We start from the raw sequence: 20,227 nt of genomic DNA on the forward strand, positions 1-20,227 counted from the left end.
TAAGAAATTACTTCTTGAGAGCCTCCTCTATGCCAGGCCCTGCTCTGAACTCTGGGAAGACAGAGGGAGCCAGACATTGTCCATGTTCTTAGTAGAGCATCCCCTAACAGGGCACACAGACAATAAATGCATAAATAAGCAGGTAATTTTAAAAAGTGATAGTGCTAAAAGAAAATAAAGCAGATCTAAGAGGACAGAGTGGCTAAAGTGGGAGAGGAAGAGGTATTGTTTTCCCTAAGTTAATTTTCAGGGATGGGGGTGGATCAAGTTTACTAAACACATATAGTGAGCCCCTCTGTGCCAAGCACTGTTTGGGTGCATTGGGCATAAAGCTGTAACAGAAGGCACTGTTGCTTCTCTCAAAAAGCTTATGACATTCTGTTGAGGCAGATTGACAATAAGCAATCAAGTCAATATATAAAACGTGGAGTCAGATTTGCCACGATGCCCCAGGGAGGGATGGGAATTGCTGAGGGTTGTAGAATGTTCTAGGTGGCAAGTGGAAGCCAGGTTGCAACCACTATATATTCTTACATAAGCATTTCTGGTAAATTGCCTTTAAAAGTCTTAGAGAAAAAAAAACTGAATCTCCAAGTCGCCAGAATTTTTTTGTGATTTCTATTCAAATTCTAAATAAATACTCAAAAAAATAAGTAAATAAATAAATACTCAACTTTCACACTTAATTTTTTAAATGTAATTTTAATGTTTTATTTCTTGAAGAAGCCCTCCCACCCCTGCCAACTGTATAAGTTTCAGGCCTCACAAAACCTTGATGTGCCCATTTTTATACCAGTGATCTGGCATAAAAACAGACATATAGACCAATGGAACAGAATTGAGAGCTTAGAAGTACACCCAAAAATGTATGGTCAACTAATACTTGACAAGGGAGCCAGAGTACTCAATAGATAATCAAAATGAATGTAAAAGAATGAAACTAGACCGCTATCTTAGACCACTCACAAAAATTAACTTGAATTAGATTAAATACTTACATGTAAGACGTGAAACCATAAAAATGCTAGAAGAAAATATAGGAAAAAAGCTCCTTTAAATGGTCTTAGCAATGATTCTTTTGGATATGACACTTAAAGCAAAAGCAACAAAATAAAAAATAAACAAGTAGGACTCCATCAAAATAACTTCACAGCAAAAGAAACAACAAAATGAGAAGACAACTTACATAATGAGAAAAAATTTTGCAAATCATACATCTGATAAGAGGTTAATATCCAAAGTGTATGGGGAACTTATACAACTCAATAGCAAAAAAACAAATAACCCAATTAGAAAATGGCCAAAGAACCTGAATAGACCATTTGTCCAAAAAAGACATAGAAATGGCCAACAGGCACATGGAAAGATGCTCAGCATCATTAATCATTAGGGGAATGCAAATCAAAACCACAATGAGATATCACCTCACACTTTTTAGAATGGCTGTCATCAAAAAGATAAGAGATAAGGACTGAACAAATTGAGTGATCCCTGGTCAGAAAGGAAAGGTATTCAGTCATTCAGTTCTAAGGCACTCGTCAGCACCTGCTGAAACCCTCCCACCCACCTGACAGCCCCTCCTCAAGGACTGTCTAATTACACCGGGCAGGTTCTAGAGACTCAAAGGGAACAGCTGCTTTCAAGGCCACCCAAGTCTGTCTTCCCAGCTCAGCTCTATTGGCTTTGTGCTTATTCTGTTGTTTTGTGACTTGAAACTACTGCTTGTTAGCTCATTCACAATGAACCCAGAGTAATATCAGCATGAGTGGAAGCCAAGTCTTCATTCTCTCTATTCAGTGGTCTAGGTTTCAGCTTACATTATATCACCCAGCTCTGTTTTACAGTGCACAGTGAGGATTATTTTAAGAGAAACTAGAGGGATATGCTCATGCCCTTGAAGAGCTGACTTTTCAGAGAGGGAGACAAAAGTATAAAAACCATTGCCACTGAAAGCCATGTTGAAGTTTATAAGGTCTAAGATGTATGATGAACCCTGGGGCAGTCATTCTATTGATGTAATAGTGTGGAACCCTGCTTTCTCAAATTAGTTATATTTTTAATAGAATTTTAAAACATAATAAGAGATTATCCAGTATGGAATTATTTCATCTATCTAAACTAAGCCTTCTGTATGAGTGTACCACAATACTACACACTTTTACCTCTGATTCCAGCTTTTCTTTGGAGTAGGGGTGGAAAGCCATAGTACTTCATCTTGGTGTTGCAATGGCTCACTGGTCACCTTGTAGGCATGGATTCTCTCTTTTTCCCTGGCAGCAACCTCAGCTGTACCTGTGGCCTGGATGTGGAAAGAGGGGGTCTGATGGAAATGAGGTCCAGAGCCTCTGGACAGAGTCTAAGCTTCCAGGGTTAGGAGACCGGAGGGATAGTGTGCACCCCTGCCCTGAGAACAAATGTCATCACGCTATGAAAGCTCAGGGGTTTATACGGAGTCAACCTTAATGTGTTGGTCCCAGATATGACATGATGTCCTTTAATAGATGAGGAAGCACTTATGTGTTGGTTTTAATAAGGGCCTGGAAGGGTGGAGGACTTGGTCAGATTGGGAGCTGTGTGGAGCAGAAAGAGCATGGCCACACAGAGGAGGGGACTGGGAGGCTTGAGCTTCCAGTGTCTGTGGGAAGGAAGGAGGTGGGGCACAGTGGCATTACTGGATGAGTGGGAAAAAAGCCAAGTGAGTCATTTTCGGGTCTTAGTTAAGACATCAATTCTCAGGGGAAGTTGTTCCTCTTCCATGCTGCCCTTCTACCCCTCACTTCCCCAATTATAGCATTTGTTACTGTTTTTGTATATGAATTAAGACTCTAAGTCCTGGCCTTTGTACCTTATCAGAACCAACACATAAGTGCTTCCTCATCCATTAAAGGACATTATTCTGAAAATTGGTGAAAAGAAGAAAAATCAAGCATATATCCTACCTTTCCTGTATCAGCTGTACATCAAGGAAACTAAAACATGAATGTGGTAATTTTTTTAATAGAAGAATTCTAGCTAACTATGCAGAAGGAATGATAAGCACTCACCATTTTGCCACCTTAATGAAATAATGAATTTAGTCAGTGATTATCAACAACTGCTAAAATCATTAGGCGAGAGGCTGATAGAGAACTTTACATGATCGACCAGGCTGACAATGCTTGAACCCACTGGTTAATTTTCATATCCTAAAAAGAGAGACAGACATTACATGCCTCCTGATATAATGCAATAAGAACACAGCATCACCTATGAAGTATTTCTCCCAAAACATCTAGCCTGAATCTTATAAAGCCTTTAGACCTAATTTTCAGTTTATAGGAAATACAGGGAATAGAGGAAGATTTTAAATAACAGCCCGGGATACAATCAGCCAAAACTAGAATGTAACAAATTCTATAGGGAAAATGACTTGATTTCATTAACAAATAAATGGTGAAGAAAAACAAAAGAAAAGAATCTATAAATTAAAAAAAATTTAACAGCCGTATCAACAATGCAATATGTGAATAGCATTTGGATCCTGATTTAAATAAAGAAACTGAAAAAATATTTATGGGACAATCAAGGGAATTTGAATACTGACTAGATTTTGATGACATTAAATAATTTTGTAAAATTTTATTTTTTGAGTACGATAATGGTAAAAAAAAATGGTTCTTTTTTTTTTTTTAAAGTCCTTAATGATTCAGACACAAGATTTTGTAGATGGAACCATGATGTCTGCCATTTGCTCTAAAATAGTCTAGTGAGGGCTTTGGGAAAGTGGTGGCATGTAGATAAAACAAAATTGGTCATACGGTGATAGATGTAAAACCTGGATGATGGCTATTTGGAGAGTTGTTTTACTATTCTTTCTGCTTTTGGTGTATGCTTGAAAATTTTCATAATAAAAATGAAAACAAACCAAAACCAAAACCAAAACCCCCAAAACTTGAAAGTCTCTGAGCTCTCGTCTTTTCAAATCTATGAATAGCTTATTAGTAATATTGTTGCCGGTGGATCCAACCGATGTTCCAGGTTCCTGTCCCGTCCCAGAATGAATTCAGAGACAAGACTTAGAGGTTAAAAAAGTAAAGTGAGGATTTATTAAAGGATGGATAGTACACTCTTAAGGGGAGAGTGAGCAGGCTCAGGTGAGCGGCTGCCCTGAGTTTCTCTGGCAAGTTACTTATATAGGGTGTAAAAATGAATGGGTGGAATATTCATTGATGAGGGAAGGGCTTGGGATCGTATTTCCTGATTATCATCCCAACTCCACCTTCCCAAAGGGAGGATGGATTTTTGTCCTTATTTAGTCTGGATTAAAAGTGTCATGGTGTAGGTGCAAGGCTAATTTTATTGAAATGAGGGCATAATGAGCAAAGGGTTACATTTGGACACTGGAAATTCCTGCCTTTTCTGACCTTTCTTTTTTGGTCTCCAGGCCAGAAGGTGTGGCCCCTTATCAGCCCAAAGATTCCTACTTTTCTTTCTCTGCCCAGGGGCCCCTGGTGCTTATATGATGTATGTTTTCCTGCATTAGGCTTGTGACCCTCCTTTCTGCCCAATTCCTGCCATTTGGTCTGTGTACCCCTTTCTCTGCTTATATCTAGTTATCTACCTGCTCTAACAATATCTTTACAATATTTCATCTGATTTCTTCCTTTTGGGGCTCCTAATTCAAAATTTCCCATAGTTCTTTAGAGTTAATTTATTGCTTCATTTCTGTTTTTGAATGAGTAAGATAGAATTCTTTCCCCTGGGATTTTTCTAATTGCACAACTATGCTCCCCAATGTGTGTATTAGAGGAGTCCTTCCAATAGGAGGAGCTGACCTCAAAGTATGGTTTCAGTTTGTGTGTTAGAGGAGATTCCCCCAGGACTTCCTATACTATTTCAGTCCCCACAGAGCTTTCCTGGCAGGTCTCTGCATGATAGCCAATTAAAGTAGCTTTACTTCTGGAATGATTTTCCACCACTTCGTTGCCAAAGTTGTGTGGGTCCACGTTTCCTCCAAAATGCAACTTACGCACCTCAGTTGGTTTTGCTTTTTAACCCCCTCCATCTTAATAAGGTTCCTAGACTCTTTAAAATATGTGTGTGCCTGTCGTCTATCAAGGGAGAGTGCCGCATATTCTAATTTAATTGTTGCTGTTATTATTGTTGAAGTTAGCCTAACACCTGCTTCTTTTGTGTTGTATTCTGGTTAGGGTCATATCAGAGTTTGTGAGGCATGATGCTAAATGCAATTTGGGGGCCTCTTTAAGAAAAAATACCAAATTAGATGGAAAAAGTGAGTATCTCTTTAAGCAGATAAATAAATCACAACAAAGACAAATACCACAAAGCCAGAAAAAATTAACATTTTAAATCAGTTAACTTCCAAAAACAGCTCTGCAATACTTTTTTCCTACACATTTTGGCTGCATAGACTTTGATAAATCTTCATATAACAATAATTTTGTAATATTTTCTATAGCGGGGTTATTTTCTACAGAAAGGCTATAAAGTCTTTCCTCTAGGATAGTTAGAATTCCTCTAGAATGTTTTTATATTATTAATTTCTTAGAAAAATGTTGGCTTATTGTTGCTGGTGATGCCTTGTAAATATTTAAGAGTATTACCAAATTTGGGAAGACTTCTATCAGTCTTTTTTTTTATATAGGCTGTAAGATTTCAAGGCATGTAAATGTACTTGATGGCATTCATTAAACAGTTTGTCATCAGTGTCATTGTAATGGTGTATTATAATTTTAAGTTGTATTTGTTGTATCATTATCTTCAAATAATAAAAAATTTAGTTTCTTCCAATGTGTTCTTAGGATTCTTTCTTCTGTAGTAATTTAATTATAACTAATCCAAGAAGCTTCCTCATTTCTTTTTTGATATTTATCTCTTCTTATTAATTAATTGCTGCTATTGGTGTGGCCTAAAAACTTTTTTATTATAGTTTCTTGAAGTCAGAGTAATTCCCACTGATTTCTGTCATTCTCTTTATCACTTTAGCTTCATACTCCATTAATCTTATACAAAATTTTCTTAGATTTTATTTTATTTTATTTTTGGATTTTTCTGTTAATTTATTCATTTAATAGGCCAGTCCCGGTGATGTTTGGAGCCTTGTAACAAGTTCACAGACAGAAAAGCTCTTCATCTCTTCCTCAGACTCAGGTGACTACTGGTCACTAATGCTGACAAAGATGTATTTTCCGAGCCATCGTCTTTCCTAAGGTTCAAGAATGATTCTTAAGTTATTTGAAGGATCTCTCTCAAGCCTTTATTTTCTTATTCAAGTTAAAATATTCGTTCCTGTTTCTTGCAACCCTGCTGCTCATCAGTTTCAATGGCTTTCCTCATTACTGCTGCCATTTCAGTTATCTGGTCAACATGTGCTTGTAACTCATTCCGATTTGCTTCCAAGTGCCTCCTCTCCAGTCCATGTTGAGGTGCATCAAGGAAGAATCCTTCGGAATTGTTAGGATGCACCATGTCAATCTTAGAATGCTGCTCTTTTAACTTCATTATTATACCTGGATCATCTTTTTTGCTAGCCATTAGCAATCTAAACATTTGCTCTCGATACTTGTCATTATAAGTTCCAAGGCAGCCATGTTCTTCCAGGGATGTACATAGTTCTTTGTTTTCTTGTTGCAGTTCTCTAATTTGTCTGTTTTCTTGCTGTATTCCCATAACTAATGTGGACCATGGCCGATGTCTTGCAACTTCATTAAGTTCCTGGATTTCTTCTTGATACTGCTTCATAGCTTCTACTCACTTGTTGACCACTCCTTTCTTTCACCTGGTCATCCCTTCAGATGGTCATGGAGCTCTCAATATTCCTAACCCTGGGATAGGCACTCTCCCTCAGAGCTTATTTATGCCCTGCCCACACCCCTGTAGAAAATAGCGTATCAAACTCTATTCCAGCTCCCCAATTTGAGTATATCAATTTTTCCTGCTGGGACTCTGATACAGTTTGTACTATCAGTCTTGTGGAAACAGGAAAATTCTTCAGTCCACATTTAACTTCCTTTATAAAATCACTCTTTATAAATGTCTTTATTTTTAGGGGATCAGCATAGTCATAACCCCAAAGTGGGCCATCAAAGGCGAATTATCTTCTTTTTAGCTTCTTATTACCTGGTTTCTTTCTTTCTTTTTTTTTTTTTTTTAATCTTGTGGAAATATACAAATAACATAAATCTTCTATCTTAACCATTTTTTTTTACTCTTTTAAAAACAGAGTTATAGTTGACATGTAACATTAAATTAGTTACAGGTGTACAACATAATGATTTGACATTTATATTCTTGCAAAATGATCACCACAATAAGGCTAATTATCATTAGTCGCCTTACATAGTTACAATTTTTACCATTGTGATGAGAACTTTTAAGATTTGCTTTCTCAACATCATTTCAATATGTAATCTGCTGGATGGTGGCAAGCCAAACACTGGGACTCCAAGCTTTGCAGCAGAGAAATGGTTTATTCACAAGGCAGACAAGCGGGGAGGACACCTGAGAACAAATCTCAAGTCTGCCTCCATAAAGGAGAGGGGCTCGGGCTACTGATGGGATAAAGAAGCAAGGTGGTCTAAGTTGTAGGAAAAGACAATTGGAGCCCAGAAAAAAGTGAAATAATCAATGTTCTGTTCAGGAGCATCTGAATTACATGATTCATTGGTCGCATGTTCAGAAATTAACAATGATAGTGTGACCTGAGAGTGGAGTTTCTGACCATCTGACATCAAAGATCATCCACTGGACACTTGCACAGGCCCAGTTGAATAGTCAAAAGCAGTGTCATCTGTCTATGAGATGGAGTACCCCTCCATCCCCAGGCCGGGGTGGAGGTGAAGTGCACCCTAATCATGTGTCTATTAAAGGGGTGCACATCCATACAAAGGTCTAGGTATGAATGTGCAGCCGTATCATGTATCTATTTTACAGATACATGTAAATACACACGCCTGTGTATGGATATGTATATATATATATAATATATACACATATAATATGTAATATATATATGTGTATACACATGTCAGTGTGTGGATATATATTATATATATTATATATACAAGTCTGTATGGAAATGTATATATGTATATTATATATGAGTATATATACATATATTATATAATATATACATGTATAATATAATATATATACCTATAAAATATGATATATATATATATACACACATATAAAATATGTATATTATATAGGTGTACATCCACCCCCAGTCCTGAGTAACTTAGTCCTCTGCTCATATGAGGGACAAATCACCTTTTTGTTTTTGTTTTTGTTTGAGTAAAGGTAGATTTATTTAGAGATACATAAAGAGGCAAGAAGACCATGAGGTGTGGGTTTTGGGTGCTTAGATTAGAGTAAAAGTAGGTACACATTCCATAGACAGAGTGTGGGCCGTCTCCAAAGAGGGATAGAAAGGGGGCGGCAGCCACCAGGCACCCATTTTGTCAGTTTTTATGGGCTCAGTAGCTTTACATGTTAATAACTGGAAGGACCAGTCTATCTAGTCTGGGGAAAGGGCTGGGATTCCCAGAAAATTGGCCTTTTCCCACTCTGACCTTTTGTGGCTAGCCTTGGGACTGTCATGGCGCCTGTGGGCTTGTTAGTCACCATGCTAATATATTACAACAGGAATGTAATGAAGCTCAAGGTCTACTAGAAGTCAAATCTCCTACCATCTTGAGCCTCAAAGCCTACTGGGGGTTGAATCTTTCGCCATTCTGGTGTTAATTGTTGTGTTATTCCTTGAATGGCTGTGCCCTGTCCCTTTCCTGTCTCATTCCCCCCTCAGAGATTTTACTCCCATAATCTTCTGTGGTTGTAGAGGGGAGATGGTCTGCCTTCTTAAAACTACTTCCAGGCCAGGCTGAGTAGGGGTGTTGACCCTGCCTAGCAGGGAGTAAAAAATCTCTGAATGCATAATCTAGGGGCCCCAGGGGCAGGACAGCCTTTTGTTTTTGTGTCCAGAGGGCTGAGGGTATGGGCTGGAATCTTTGCATAGCAATCATTTGACGTGGGAGTGTTGTAACCCACTGTTTCCATTGACTTGTGATGAATATTTTTAAAGATGAAGCACCTTTGTAACAACTTGACAGTCTGTAACAACAAAAAAGACTTAAAAGACATGGTTAAACATCTGTAATTGATAGATTTGTTTGTAATTACTAGAATTAGGACTGATTATATTTAACTTTACATATTAAATAATCCTAGGTAACATGATATTTGAGTTGTCGCAGGTTTTCTTTAAATCATCTTAAAGTTAGCTGGGGCTACAAAGAACTTTTAGAATTTGTTAGATATTCAAAATCCTGATTATGTATGAAACCTCTTTTTTTTTTTAATGAAACTTTTACCATTAAACATACACCTTATTTTCCCACTGTATACTGAAATACTTATTTTAGGAGATTTAATTACATATATCATAATTTTAACCCTTAAAAACCTTAAATCTCTGGCAAAAACCAAGAAGCAAGAAACTGAATTGGTTGTCATATCACCATTTCCTGATTAGAAGCTTATGTTTTAGTTTTTTTCCCTAATGAAGGAGAATTAATAAAATGGCCACACTTAGGCTAACAAATTGCTTATTCTTATGCTTGCCCTTAAAATGGTCAACTGACCTGGCTGACCAGTTACTACTCACCGTTCCAGGCCCGTTGTTAAAACTAAAGCTATTGAACTTACTGATTCTACTTTATTCCAGTCATTGAAAGTAATAATCAAGCTTGGTCTCTGAGTCCTTCTCCAAGGAGAAGGTCACAGGACTGTAACTTTACAAAATAGTCTGAATTTCCAAGAAGACCACACCTTGAGTGCTTAGGGGATAAAGAGATCTAACTGATGGCCTCTATAGAATTGGTCGCCTGGAGGCATCATGTCGCCATTATAAGTCTTCTGATGAGAAAATATTTCTACTTTATTGTTTGAGGTATGGCTATATAACCACCCTGCCCCATCCTCAAGGTGGGTTCACAGTTTTGAAGGCACTAGCCTGCTGTGAGTCCTCTTTGCCCGGCAAAGCAATAAAATTGACTCTTTTCTTCTAAACTCCAAGAACTTGTCTCTGGGTTATTTGGCTCATCAGGGAAGGGGGCGGATCTTTCAGCAACAAAAACAAATTCATGGCGCCCACACGAGATGTTAAACACCCTCTTTTCTAAGAGGGGCTTCAGGTTCCACCCTGCTGCCAGGCCAACAAGGCTCGAACGACTGCCACTCCAGGCCTACGGAGGGACAACAGAGAACAGCCCAGCAGCTGCCAGGGCCTCTTTTGCTCTGGGGATCCTTTCATCCCTTGCCCTTCCACCTGTCAGCGGACCACAATCGCCCGAACTAACTCCTTGGAGGAAGAAAAGATGCTTCTGTTTCTTCTGAAGCGTCGCATCCGATCGGCAAGCCTAGGGTAAGTTCCTGGTGACAACCGAGGCCCCTTGATCTCACCTGAGAGATCTCTAATTAGACAGGTGGGGAACTCTCCTTTGTATTTGAAACAGGTACCCATGTAACAGAGATCTCGGGCTGAGAGGACTTAGAAGTGAAAGTATTTGTAGTTTGAAATTTGAATTTGTTTTAGCCTGTCGTTTGTAAGTTTGTGCTTCCATTTACCAACAAAGGCCTAGTATTACAATCTGAAATTTGTATTTGTATTTATACTTTGTATTTGAAATAAGTTGCTATGGGGTTGTGCTGTCTGTTCCATCTAATAGCTCACTGGGTAAGATTTTGAATGACTGGTCTAATTATAGTTATTCACCTATGACTAAGAAAAAGATGGCATTTTAATGTAATACTGCTTGAGTAATGCACACTTTAGGCTCTGGGGAATGCTGGCCTGAAAATGGGTTGGTAAATTACTAAACCATTCTCCAGCTAGAAAGAGAAAAGGTAAATAGGAAGAAATACCATACATACAAGCCTTTATGAAAGCCCATAATGAGGAAGGTAATGACTGACAGGGCCCAGGGCTCTTAGCCATTTTAAAGACCGCTGTAACAATTGCCACCCAAGATCCTTTGGTACAACTGACAGTGGGGTCTCAACTAATGGACTTTCTAAATTCTAACTTCTAACTTCTAAACTTCTGTCTCAGTATCAATGACTCAACTGCTGTTATGAACTCTGGAATGCAAATTTTGAGAAAGGGAATAATTTGGAAACAAATAGAAATCTTAAATATCTTGCATAGAAGTTAGTAAAAATGTTTAGCTGTCTAGACAGGCAACTTTGATTTGTTCAATCTGCAGAAAACCAGTTTGAATCCAACCTCTTGTAACTGATGAGTCTTATATTGTTGTATTTGATTCATGGCTAAAAGTTTAAAATAGAAACTATGAGGTCTCTATGTGTGTTTGTATGTACCTATTTGTGTGTTGTATATATGTAGCATGGCCAAAATTAATTTGTAAAAGAGCTCTATTTAATTGGCTTAAAGAAAATTAAAAGCTTATATAAATACTCAGAAATATGAAAGAAACTGGCCAGAATGAAAATCAGGTTCATGTGATCTAAAAATTTATTCAGTACTGAATCAATATCTGTTATTTGAAGCTAGCTTACACTTATTGGTTTAATTTATATAGACATGTTTCAAGATTCATTAATGTTAAGTATAAATCTATTATTGTACTTAGGTTTAATAGAAGTCCAATAAGACCCTGTTATATCTGTTGCAAATCTGCCAGCAAGAAAAACAACTTGGTATAATATTCTTCTAAGTAAGTTAAATGCAAATGAGAAAGAGCTTTTGGGTAAACTTTTTAGGAATGATTATTTCAGAAATGTCTACTCAAATGATCTCCCCAGATATTTGGTAATTTAAAATTTTAGAATTTTGCTAAATTAAGTTAAATGATGGGAGTTTACTATATAGCTAGGTCATTTTCAGATAAAATAAGGTATCAAAACATTAATTGCTGAGTATTGACTTCATCTTACAGAGAAACTAAAGATATTTAGAAATAAATATTAATACATGTTTGGTGCCACCTTGAAATATTCTCTACTACTAAGGAAAACATCCCACTATGCTAGGAAAGAAAGATGAATGTTTTCAGTGAAAGAAGGTATAAGGAATGGAATTATATTTTGTTAATGAAAGAATAGTGACTTTGTCCTAAAGCTAGTTGCTTCTGAATGAAAAACAAAATAAGAGACAAAATTATATGGATACAGAAAGTTATGGAAGGTTTGTGAAAGAGTTTTGTACATGGTCGGGACTGGCTAAGTTTAAAATAAATTTAGTTCATTAAATGAATCTTAGAAGTAAGCTGGTACAAGACTAGACTTAGTTCTCTCTCTGTTATGAGGACAAAGTTTTCTTAAAATGTTAATCTGCCTTTAGTAACAGATTGTAATGTTTCTTTTACCCCTTAAGTGATCTGTTCTGTATTTACCCTTGAAATATTTTTATTGTTAATGAATAAGTATTCTTTCACAGTAACCTATACTTTTATCTGACCAATTGTTTTCAAACTTCTTAGCAAGCTTCCCAAATATCAAATTTTAATCAGAATTCTTTTGACTTCCAGCTAAATCTGGGATGCTTCAGAGGACCCCTGAAACACCTCAAAGAGAGATTTTAAACTAGTAAGTTTCATTTGGTATGTTAAATGACATGGAAAGTATTGTCAAATGAATAATAAATCTTCCTAGGTTATATTGTATGAAAAAAATATTGATATAGATATTCTAGAAATTACATGGAATCCCTAAAAATCTGGTATGTCTGAAATGTTACCAGTCATAATTATGGTTATTGTAACCATGTTTCTTTATCGATTACAGTGTAACTAAGTGTTTAACCATGCTTTTAAGTCTTTTGTCATTTATAGACAGTTATTGTTTTATTTTGATGCTTTTGCAAAATGCTTTCTCTTCAAGGAGATTTACTGGTTTCTGATAAACTTCAAACTATAGCACTGAACTAAACTGGGTAAGAAATTTTAAAAGTCTGATGAAAACTGATTTCATAAAACTGTTAACAACAAAAAGAAAGGATTAGTTAGAAAAAATGTGACAATGAATATATATAATGTGACAATTTTGTAAAACAGGAAAAATACAAATAGTATAGTTAGCAGTATTAGTAAGGTCATAAGTAAGAATTTAAGCCAAAAACTTCCATTAGGTGCAGCTCAGTGTATCCACCAGGTCATCTGACTTAGTCTGTTCTGTACCAATCCTTATCTTTAAGGAAAATGTTTTACAGGCATTGTTCATAAGCAATGATATGAGCAATTATCAAAGTAATTGGTATACAGGCCTGGTCCGGTGTCTTGGGCCAGCTGTCTACCTCCGATTTCATCTTCTTCTCATCCTGGTCTGGTAGCTTCTTCTCCATTTGAGCACTGTTTTAAGGTGAGCAGTCCTCTATAGGCCAGTCCAGTGCAGGGGCTCTTTCTGACTGGAAATTAATCCAAAAGTCAATTTCTTTTAGCTTTCACTGTGCATGGCCTAGTTAGGAATACCTGATAAAGGGTCCTTCCATTCAGGCTGAAGGTAGTTCTTTAACTCACATTTGTTCCAGTATGTATAATCCCCTGGTTGCAGGTGATGGGGCATCAGATCTTCATCCAAGGATAGATTACAGAGCTTCAGAAATAACCTGGAGTGTCCTTTTAATAATTCAGCTAAACTTTGCAGCAATGTAACATAACAGCAAGGAATGATCTGGGAAGTGAGTCTTAGTAAATATAGACCTCAATGAGCAAAACTAGAATTTAATATCCACTAAAATATAATCTTTTTCTCTCTAAAGTTACCCTCATTTTATAAAATACAGCCAAATCAAGATCAATTTGTCTGCAAATTAAGTCTGATTATTTGATCATATAGGCTCTTTTAAATTGGCTGTGTTGGAACTTTTAATAGGGAGTCTTAGGCTAGAATTTTAATAAGGTTTTTTACAGCCAAGAAAGCCATGTGAAGGGCTTGTCATAGATTTTGCCTTACAGACTTAGGTGAATTCTTTTCTCTTCAAGGTCCTCAAAATACCTTGAGATTCCTATACCTGTTAGAAGGTAATTTTCCTAATTTATCTGATAAAGTCACTGGGAACCTAAAAGTTTCAAGTCTCTGGAGGGATCAGATAGAGAGAAAAGATAACTGTTTTAATTCTACTTACAAAGGTATAGTTTACCAAACTGCTGTAAGTCATAATTAGCTTGAGAAGAAGGACTTCTTTATTTCTGGAGAACACAAATTAAAAGCCAGTAATATTTCAGACAAAACAAAAAATTATAATCATATTCAACAGTTTACTCAGTCCCATCTAACTAATCTTTTCTTTTTTTTATTGATTTATAGTCATTTTTTTCAGTTGCATCATCTTCTTCATTGTATTTTAATTATTTCAATTTCCCTTCCCCCAAATTATATAAGAACATAGTTTTAAAAAGTCAAATAGTACTAACAGCTCCTAACAAAAGCCACCTGTCCCTTAACCCATTCCTACATTTTTCCTGAGTCCCTTTTCCCAAAGGCGATTACTTTAAACAATTTACAGACACTTAATTCATATTCATCAGTAATATGTTTATACCACTATTTTTTTAACATTTTTATTGATTTATAATCATTTTACAATGTTGTGTCAAATTCCAGTGTAGAGCACAATTTTTCAGTTATACATGAACATACATATATTCATTGCCACATTTTTTTTTCCTGCTGTGAGCTACTACAAGATCTTGTATATATTTCCCTGTGCTATACGGTATGATCTTGTTTATCTATTCACCTCTTCTCTTCTAAGCTCCAAGACCTTGTCTCTTGGTTATTTGGCTCCTCAGGGAAGGGGGTCCATCTTTCAGCAACAGTAAGGCAAAGGTAGATAAACTTAGACCTGCCCAGCAATTAATGTTTTAATATTTTCTAAATGACACAGATTGTCAGTGAACTTTTTAACTTAATTTTAAGCTTTAAGTACTGAAATTTGGAGAGACAATTTTAGGTAGATACTTTCAAAAGAAAACTCCTATAGAGTTTACCCCAAATCTCATATTTTGTTTACTTTTTGAAAGTTTTTTTTACATTGAGTTACTTTTTTTGTTGACAAATTTGTAACTGATATAATAAAAGTTTTGCTTGACCTCTAGAAAGCCTAGGCACAACAGAAGTATTATACTTAACACTGATGTCTCTAAAGACATGTTTATATTAATTAAACCAACAAGCTTAAGCTAGCTTCAATACCAATACCAGCACTGAATCCTTTTTAGGTAAAGTGAACCTGAAATTTACTTTGGCCAGTTTTCTCTATGTTTTAGTATTTATATAAGTACTTAATTTCCTTTCAGCCAATTAAAGAGCTCTTTTGCCATTTAATTGTGCCAATACCATACATCTATGACATACAAACCAGACACTTTATAGTTTTCATTTTTAAATTTTAGTCATGAATCAGATAGAACAAAGTAAAACCCACTGGCTACAAAAGAGGTTGGATTTAAACTGGGGTTTTTGGCAGATAGAACAAATCAAAGTTGCCCATCTAGGTGGCTAAGCCTTTTTACTAATATTTATGAAAAAGAGATAAAAATTTTACTTGTCCTTAGCAAATTAACTTCTAAATTATTTATTCCCCCACCTTTTTTTTTTTTTTTAATTTGTATTTTAAAAAGATGGTGAGATCAGAGTTCCTGGAGAAGACAAGGTAGAATATTTGTATCTCAAAGGCATGTTTCTCCTAGAAAGACTTAGTTTTTTAAAGGCCAGAAAAAAGTTTTTTTTTAAATACTTGTCTCTTAAGATAAATACACAGGGGAGGTTTTGGGAGTGGTAGAAGGGTTGGTGGGCTTTGTATCATTTTTGGAGGCACACCTCTGATCCTATAAAGACTAGATTTGTAAAACAAAGACAGTTTTGTTTTTTCTCATCTAGCTTAGGGGGGACTTTTCCAAAAAATGTTTATTAGGCTCCGAATATCAGCTATGGTCAGTTTAGTCCAACCGATGGCCTCTCATTTGGCCACCTATTTACAAACATTTTTGAGGAGCCTTCCTGAGTTTGAGAAGTTTTTTAATTAAGGCTCTTGGTTTGTCCTCTGATCTGAAGAGGCTTACCTGTAGCCTCACGTGGTCCCATTTTTGATGCTAACCTGATAATAGTAGCTCTGTCAGGGACCTCAGTTTCCCAGACAGCAGGGTTTACTTGAGAATCAATATGGAGTGGAAGGGAGACCTCTTCTGGCTTGGGACTAAGGCAGGCTCCCAAAGCCAAGAGTAGACATTTTGGGGGGTGCATGTCTTTCCTATAAGGGTCTTCAAATCGGATTATTTCTTGGGATTTACTGAGCAAGTAGGTCCCTTCCTAACGAGGGGATGGGGCACTCAGCCAACAGCCAAAACTCATGTGTAAAAGTAAATTTTTAGTAAGCACCTTGTTGGGGGCCTTCTACTGATCTCCGTTATTACACAGGATTGGAAGGACAAAGGTCCAGGGAAATCAGTTAGCACAGAGTAGGTGGCTCCCTTATCTAATAAGAAGACAACTTTTCTACCTGTCACGTCAAGGGTTATCCAAGGCTCCGCCGGAGAAATGAACTGGTGTCCTGTAGGAGACAGGGAGAGTCCCGGGCCCCATCAGCCTTTAGTCATCTCAGCCGTTCTTGGTTTGGGAGCCTCAAGCCCCTTCAGGACTGAGGGCAGTCCTGCTTCCAGTGGCCTTTTTATTTGCATATGGGGCAGGGTCCTGGTGGACTTTCCCCATAAATGGGGCATTTGTTTTCCCAGTGGCCCTCTTGGCTGTACTTTAAACAGGTCCCTTTTTGGTGAGACAGTGGCTCTGATGCAGGCATCCTGGATCTTGTCCTCACCATGGGTCTTGGTGGAGGGTAATTCTGAGGTGGTGCAGAGATGAAGGCTGCCGCTAAGAATTGCGCCTTTCACTGTTGTCCCTGAATCCTTTTTACCCCTTTAGCCCTGTCTCTATTGTTCAATACTTTAAATGCCAGGTACATGAGCTGATTCATGGGGATCTGAGGTCCCCAGCTACTCAGAAGGGGCCTTCAGGGTAGACAATTGGGAAGATCTCTCCAGTGGGGTCCTTCCCAACAGGAAGCAATGAAAGAATGAAAAAAATCTAGTAAGATCTCTGGCCTTGGGGCTTCCAGATCCCATAAGGCCCTTCCAGTTATATGTTTATGAGAGAGGAGGAATAGCCTTGGGGGTCCTCACCCAATGGCTGGGTCCTACCCAACAGCCTATGGGATACTTCTCCAAGTGGCTAGACCCCACTGCTTGAGGCTGTCCCTAAGAGTGTTGGGATCCCTCTCCACTCTCCTGGAGGAAGCTTTTAAGCTAACTCTTGGGGCCCCTATACAAGCATATGCTAACCATTAAGTTTCTGACCTTTTAAAAGGCAAGGGACATTTCTTGCTCTCAGATGCTCAGCTTCTTAAATATCAGGTATTATTGTTGGAAAACCCAGATGGCACTGTCTCTGTTTGTGGGACACTCAATCCTGCTACACTATTACCATCACCAGACGAGTCTCTTCCCTTTCACCTATGTCATGAGACCCTATCCATTTCTCTAGGAGCTAGAACAGACCTCACCGACCAACTCCTGGAAAACCCTGATGAGATCTGGTTTACCGATGGGAGCCACATATTCTTGTGAACCTCTTAGCGATCTGCGACTGCTTTCCAAGCAACACTGCGGTGAGACTCTTCCATCACCCTAGGGGACTATGGATCCCTGTTAGACAAAACTTTCTTAAATGTCTCCTGGTTCAAATCTTTTCTCTTAGGGCCCCCACCAAACTGTTTTAATACTAATTGAAAATGTCTCGGACATTAGGGTCCCACTTTTTACTCCTCCTTTAGTTCACTGGACTATCATTCCAACATCTTCTTTCTAAAACCTAAACTAACAGAGAGCACAGAAATCAATTTTTTTAAGGCCCTTGTTTGCCCCTTTCGTCCTTTGGCTAGGATTAGCTCTATATATTTGACCTCTATCTTTGCAACCTTCTTATGAAAGGTGTTTCTTCTCATCTAGAGATGAACTTCAAATGATTATATAACAAGGGAATCAACCAATCATCCAAGACCACTTATAGTCAAGTCCCTCGATGAACACCGACCCTTCACTCACATCCTGCCCAAGGACAGCCAGCTAGTCTGGGACCCCAATGAGCTCCATCATGGCCCCAGATCAGCAGGAAGTAGCTAGAGCGGTCCTTGCTCTCTACATTGCCATGATTTGCGGTCTTAAGACTAGAGGGGGGAATCCTAGGCAGCTTAGATAGAAATGAGCAGTGGGCGAAGGGAGAGGAAGAGGAAGGGAAAAATCCAGAACACAAGAAACCTGAGCTCTCAATCAACAAGAGCTCAGGGAGACTGAGTTGTCAAGCACTCACTCACTCACTCACTCAATCAGAAGGCCTAGGGGTGGAGGCATGCCCCTTGTCAGTTGTCTACTAGACGGGGTGCCCCTCCACGCCCAGGCCTGGGGGTGGAGTCCCACCCCATGTCTCTGTGTCTATGAGACACTCATTTCAGTGGGGGAGGACTTGCTCCATAGTTCCTGAAAAACACTTAAGCATCCATTACTGTAGGAACTTATATATCAGAGGTGTTGCCTATATGGGCTGGTTAAAGGAATCTTGTGATATGTTGTCTAAGGGTGGTGAAACCTGGAGATTATGCAGTTTGTAGGAACAATGACGGCAAGCTTGATCAGTGAAGGCAGATTACAGGATATTATTTATTAAGCAAGTTACAGTGTAAGGAATCTAACTGATGACTGCCCTCAGTTTATTAGTCACTTTGCTCTACATTATATTCCTATGACATTTATTTCATAACTGGAAGTTTGTAAGTTTAACCACCTTCATCCATTTCACCCACCTCCCACCTGTGCCTCTGGTAATCACCAGTCTCATCTCTGTACCTATGGGCTTGGTTTTGTTTTGTTTTGTTTTCATAGATTACACGTTTAAGTGAGATCATACTTGTTTGTTTTTTTTTCTGACTTACTTCACTTAGCATAATGCCCTCAAGGTCCATCCATGTTGTCACCAACATGAAGATTTAATTATTTTTATGGCTTAATAATATGCCGTGTGTGTGTGTGTGTGTGTGTGTGTGTGTGTGTGTGTGTGTCCCCGTCCATCCGTCTGAGTATTCAGTTGTCCCTTGATATTTGCAGGGAATTGGTTCCAGGACTCACTGTGGATACCAAAATCTTTAGATGCTCAAGTCCCTTATAAATTGGTATAGTATTTGCATTTAACCTACACACATCCTCCCCTATATTTTAAATCATCTCTAGATCACTTATAATACCTAATACAATGTAAGTGTTATGAAAATAGTTTACTTATATGCCATATAAGTAATTGATAGTGCAAGACAAATTCAACCTTCGGTTTTTGGAACTTTCTAGAAAAAACTTTGTTGAATGTTTTCAACCCATACCTTGTTGTTTCTGCTTTGAATAACTCTTCTGGAAATCTGGTAAAACTGAATGTCTATACCCATTAAACAATAATTCCTTATTTGCCCTTCCCTCCAGCCCCTGACAACCACCATTATACTTTCTGTTTTTATGTACTCAAAGTACCTCATATAAGTGGAATCAAACGGTATTTGTATTTTTGTGACTGGCTTATTTCACTTAGCATAATTTCTCCAGGGTTCATCCGTGCTGTAACATACTGCAGAACTTCCTTCTTAACATGCATTCCATTGTATTCATTGAATTCCATCCCATTGCCTGTACATTACATATTTTGCTTATCCATTCATTAGTAATGGACACTTGGGTTGCTTCCTTGTTTTAACTATTGTAAATAATGCAGCTATTAATATGAATGTACTATCTGGATTTTTTAAGTGGCTAATTTCACTTCTTGACTTTAAAAAAATTGGGATAGCCACCCTAGGACTAGCTATGGTAACAATCTTTTCAATAAATAATGCTGGAGCTATTACTTTTCTATCCATATAGAAAAAAAGGAACTTGGTTGTGTACCTTACACTGTGTTTCAAAATTAACTTGAGATGAATCACAAAACTAAATGTGAAAATAATACAGTAAACTGCTAAAAGTCAGGGGATGATATCGTCATGACTTTTAAGTAAGCAATGATTTCTTAAATACAATATAAAAAGAAGTAACCATCTAAAGACACCAATAGGAGAGTAATAAAGCAAGCCATAGCCTAGGGCAAGATATTCACAATTTATATATCTGACATAGGA

At 37.6% G+C, this 20,227-nt stretch overlaps 1 pseudogene; it reads right to left on the bottom strand.

Annotated features, from left to right (window-relative positions):
* Nucleotides 1–6,129: 6,129 nt before the first annotated feature.
* On the bottom strand, nt 6,130–10,405 carry LOC105091109 (FGFR1 oncogene partner 2-like; annotated as a pseudogene).
* Nucleotides 10,406–20,227: the final 9,822 nt, after the last annotated feature.

This window comes from Camelus dromedarius, chromosome 4 (assembly GCF_036321535.1).
Source record: "Camelus dromedarius isolate mCamDro1 chromosome 4, mCamDro1.pat, whole genome shotgun sequence".
In the NCBI taxonomy this organism is placed as follows: Eukaryota; Metazoa; Chordata; class Mammalia; order Artiodactyla; family Camelidae; genus Camelus; species Camelus dromedarius.